General features: G+C 49.6%; 1 long non-coding RNA gene across 1 annotated transcript; it reads left to right on the forward strand.

The window, feature by feature from the left end:
* The first annotated feature begins 2,778 nt into the window (after nucleotides 1-2,778).
* Nucleotides 2,779-4,233, forward strand: LOC123133145 (uncharacterized). Its single transcript, XR_006465169.1, has 3 exons — nucleotides 2,779-3,015; nucleotides 3,101-3,369; nucleotides 4,019-4,233. It is a non-coding gene; the product is annotated as an uncharacterized lncRNA (long non-coding RNA).
* Nucleotides 4,234-5,214: the final 981 nt, after the last annotated feature.

Below are 5,214 nucleotides of genomic sequence, written 5' to 3' on the forward strand. Positions count from 1 at the left end.
TCTAGATTGATTATGTAGAATGACACAAAACGAAGGTGGAAAATTAAGATGTTCTCTTTTGCATGTGACAGATCAAATGTCAAAATATTAATTTGGAAATCTAATGGGGTTCGTGCCCACAGGTGTCTTATGAATGCATGCAGTGTTGTTGCTAACTTATTGTCGTTCACTTTTCGCAAAAAGAAAAAACTTGCTGTCGTTCACGATGATTATAACCAGGACTAGATGGTTCAGCTTATGAATCGGAGTTATCAGCCCCTGGCCTGTGCCATACACCCTCTCGCAGCCGTTCGATCAGGTCAATATCTCCTCACAACGGCAGAAGTGACATAGACCATTGTAGAAGCACCGCTGTTGCCTAAACACCACCACCCATGTTTGCAACGTCGCCCAAATTGCAGAAGCAGAACCGTCGCCATCGCAGCATGCCGCCTGTTATTGCATAAGCAATACTCGAGTTGTAGTTTTCGCAGCGCCATTGGGCGTCATCGCAACCTCGCAGTTGTTACAACTGTTGTGTACGCAACATCGCCAGCTCGGCAAAGCCGTCGCCTCACCGTCACAACACAACAGGTCTTCTAGCCGTCCACCCGCAGCAGGGCCGACGTTGCAAAAGTCGCAGTCGTGCACACATCGCCAATGTTGCCGCCCATCAAGACCGTCACTGTGTCAGCATTGGTGAGTACAAAAGCCTTGTAGCGTTGCTAGTGGGTGCCCCCCTCCTCCGCGGCTTGCAGCAACGACATTGTTTCGGTGGCTAGCATTGCTCCCCTACTCTTATTGGTGATTCAGACCATGGTGAGTATGGAAATAGTAGGTGCCGGCATGACCACGTCAGCTCCACCACCGCGGCCTGCCACTGACGACCAGCGTCCGCCTCTGCTGCTGCCCTATCCGCGCCGGTGCTGAAGCGCCCACGTGGCCCGGTGGCTGTTGACGCGGCAGGATCCTGCATCCCCCCGTGACCATGATCTAACTTTCATGGTTAGCAGGTGTATGCGGGGAGTTGATTGCATGGACCATATACATCCAGGGTAAGAGATTGAAGCGTTGATCAACTCAAAAGAAAGTTCACGAAATACTAGGGAAATACATATGCATCTACTAGTTGGATTGAGATAAAGAATTCAGTGTCCTGTCCGATAAATGAATAATGATTGATGTTTTAGTCGTTGGGACGAATTGACTAATCCATCTACTAGTATTCTCCTTCTCCATCCCGCTGCCATAGCCATGGCACGGAGACGGAGGCGGTGGCAAGGCCTCGCGCCGGATGTGATCCGCGACATTGCCGGACGGCTGCACCACGCTGCGGATTTCGTTCGCTTCCATGCCTTGTGCAACGAATATGGCGATGTCTAACTGTATGCGCGCGCAACGCCAATCGCTGCCGTCGCTGTTTCATTTGGATGCGAGCGAGCGTGGCCCACCTGGCCCCATCCAATCATCCCTCTTCCAATTTTCTTCTGGATATACGGTATGAATACAGTTAAATCATAGGGCGCTTATAGGCGCCGGTGCGCCGGCCGAAAGTTTCGGCCGGTCCAGCCCGGGGCGTCCGATTTAGGCCACGCGGCCGTTCGATCCAAGCGAAAAAAAACAAATCGTCCCCAGCTCTCTTCTTCCTTGCGGAGTTGGTTGGATCCGCATATCCCGTTCGGGGGAGCGCGGCGCCGCGCCTCCTATCCCCTCAGGTGGTCGTCGGTCCCCACCCTCGCCGGTCGACCTCGTCGCCGCCGGACCCCGTCCTCGCCGGCCGACCTCGTCGCCGGTCCCCGCCCTCGCTGGCTATCTTCATCGCCAGTTCCCATGCAACAACTCCACCTGCATTGCAGCTCTTGACGGCGACGGTTGTAGCTCGGTCGCCGCCCCTCGCCATTGATGCTCGCTGCAGGAAATTATGTCGACGGCGGCCGTCAGTCAATCAACGCCGTTTTGAATGGATGTAGCAAAAAGCTTCACCCGTAGTAGCAAAAAAAACTACGGTTGCAGCAAAAATCAAACACCTTCGCCGTCTTTCGCGAGGTCGCAACTCCGCCTTACATGGATGTAGCAAAAACTTCAGCGGTAGTAGCAAAAAACTACTACGGTTGCAACAAAAATCGTCGTTGTCATCATCGCGAGGTCGCAGCTCCGCCTGATGGATGTAGCAAAAAACTTCGCCAGTAGTAACAAAATCCAACTGCGGTTGCAGCTTTCCCTTGTTGTGCAGTTCCATTGAAGCTTTTCTGTCTATGGTTGAAGCTTTTTTCAACAGCTGTTGAAGCTGTTTTAGGTGACGGTTGCAATACTAGTATACGCGGGGTGCATCCAGCCATGGCGGCAGGCAGCCATGGCGGCCGGCGAGGGAGCACCTGGCCGCCGGCCGGCGAGGGAGCGCCTGGCCGCCGGCGATGGAGGTCTTGGTCGCCCGGTCGCAGCCCGGGAGGAAGGGGGAAGGGGAGGAAGGGGATGCGCCTGCGTGAAGGCTTGAGGTAGGGGATGGATCTGGCCATGGCGGCAGGCAGCCATGGCAGCCAGTGAGGGGAGCTTGGCCGCCGGCGATGGAGGCTGTGGTGGTCCAGTCGCAGCTCGGGAGGAGGGGGAGGGGGAGGGGACATGCTTCCAGGGGAAGGAGCTTGCGCGAGGAAGAAGAAGTACAGAAGAAAAAAAAACGTTTCGCTTGAGGCCCATCTAGCATACGTGGAAAAGAGCGAGCGAGCGAGGGGCACCAGCCGAGCGTTCGGCCGGTGCGCCGATTCCAAACACTTCCCTAAATCATATGTACCATGCCTACGCCCCGTACCTACTCGTACTCGCCCACGACTGCCATCATTTACACCACGACCCAGCTACCCCATCCACGCCGAGCCAATCCAGATTTCAATTTTTGAATCGCGTCCGGAAGACGCTCCTCATCGCCGTGAACCACTCCGGTCGGCCAACGCAGTACCGCGCACCCCCGCCGGCCAACGCAGTACCCACGATGGAGCCAACGGATCTTGAACCGGAGTCACTCACAGATCTGCTGTTCAGGTTGGTTTCCATCTCAAAAGCTTTCCTTTTCATCGCGTTCTCCACCATGGCATTCAATCTCTCTTGCGTGGGATGCCATGAACAGCTTTTGTTCGGCGCCGCCCGCTGCGGTGTGCGTCCCAGATACGGGATGGACCGAGGATGAAGACGACGGGGAGCATGTCTTATCTCCAATAAGCACCTCCTTCCCCAAGCGAAGACGGAGGAAATCTTCGGCTACTGATTAAGAATCCGAAGTTTCACGGTCCAATCCAATTTTTTCCACCGTCCCAGATATTGATTCCAAGGACACCACTGCCAGCCACAGTTCGCCCTCGCCTGAATCGCCACACACTCCTGCTCCAGGCCGGGAAGGTACTCTCTCTCCATCTCATTAATGTTTGTCCTCGATCATGATTTTGTCTCCACAGAGTATAGATGCATCATAATCAATATTTTTGTGTCGAGGAATCATTCCAGTGGTTTATTCTTTCTAGTCAAATAATAATCAGGTCGGTTACAAATTCTCATTGGTCTTATATTGTACAGTAAGATAAAATATGGATGAGAGGGACAGTTCGACCAGTGCGGGCAGAGCCCTGCAATTAGTTATGAGTTCGATCCACTCTTGTCGGATTTGGGGAGCCAAACTATATCTCGATAGCAATATAATTGTGCAGATTTCTATCCACATTATAGTTGCGGTGAGAATCATGCAGATGTGTTGAACAATATGAGACACATTTCCAAATCAGAGCCCTATGAGGATTTTTTCACTTTTGTGGATCAAATTGTTGTTATTTCTTGGTACGTGTTGAATTCAAACTGCTTGATGGCCATATATGATTTGCGTATAAAGTGCTCATAAATATATATAGTCCATGCTGGCAAGTAATGCAAGTAATTTTCAGTCTTAGTTGTGTGCAAGGCAAGTAATTCTGGACCCATATTGGAGCAATGTGCACTTCACTTTTCCTATTTTTAAATTTCTTTGCAAGATGTTTAACAATTCTCAATTATGTAGTGTCTGACATGGCAAGATACCAGACTGCTGTGCCACATTACCAGGAAGGAGAAGTGCTTTGGACAAGGCCATGAGAAATTATGCGGATAGGGAGTTAGAGTGCGTCATAAATCCAGAGATCAGCCAAGAGTTCGATTCTTTGGCTGAAGCTTACGACTCCTACGACCTGTACTCTTGGGAAACAGGATTTGGTATTAAGTATGGTCAATGCCAAAGAAACATGCAGGGATGCAAGACAGTCTTCAGCGAGTTGGGATTAATTCTTGCTGCTTGCTTACAGATTTGTAGTTCAAGATGAATACGGTTTAGTAGCACATAGACCGTACCATCACCTTTGGAATGCCTACAGTTCAGCTGGTTGCCTCTTTTTATTTATTTATATCTTCCTGCAACCGACTTTCACGCATGCAGTATATGCCTTTTTCTGTTGATTGTTAAGTTCTAAAGCTAGCTAAATGGATTTTTGTCCTCAAAAGACTAGCACTGCAATGAGCTTTGTACAGATCAACTAAGGTGCAGCTTATTTTACGTGTATTTGTTTGTGCTGGCCAATAGAATTTCTTTGATATGTTCATTGTGTTTTCTCACTATTTAGTGCTATGGAATTTGGTCAGCATGCTTTATTTAGCTCCTTGATGTAGCCAAAATATGCCTGTGATATTGTCAACACTAGACACTTGGTCGCATATAACACTAGACAATTTGATCAAACGTGCTGGACACTTACGACCTTGAGACCGATGGAATTTATCAAGTTTTTTTTCCAACCGCACACGATTCTTGCCATATCACTTTGATATATTAGTTTTCAGTGTTTCAATTGGACCTTTGTAGGATATTAGTATTAAGCTAGTCCCCCGGATATAGAACTTTGATTCAACATGACCGGTGCTTCAGTGCTCAATCACAAAGGACTTTAGATGATACTCGCGTTTCATTTGGACCTTTGTAGGATATTAGTACGAAGATGGTCCCCCGGATATAGAACTTTGATTCAACGTGCCCGGTGCTTAAGAGCGCAATCACGAAGGACTTTACATGCTACTCGTGTTTCAGTTGGACCTTTGTAGGACAGCAATATGTAGCTAAACCCCTGGATAAACATCTTTGATTCGCCATGCCCGGTACTTAAGCGCTTGATCATGAAGGATTTTGATTCAACATGAACGGTGCTTAAGTGCTCGATCCTGAAGGAC

The sequence above is a fragment of the Triticum aestivum genome, chromosome 6B (genome assembly GCF_018294505.1).
Source record: "Triticum aestivum cultivar Chinese Spring chromosome 6B, IWGSC CS RefSeq v2.1, whole genome shotgun sequence".
NCBI classification, from domain to species: Eukaryota; Viridiplantae; Streptophyta; class Magnoliopsida; order Poales; family Poaceae; genus Triticum; species Triticum aestivum.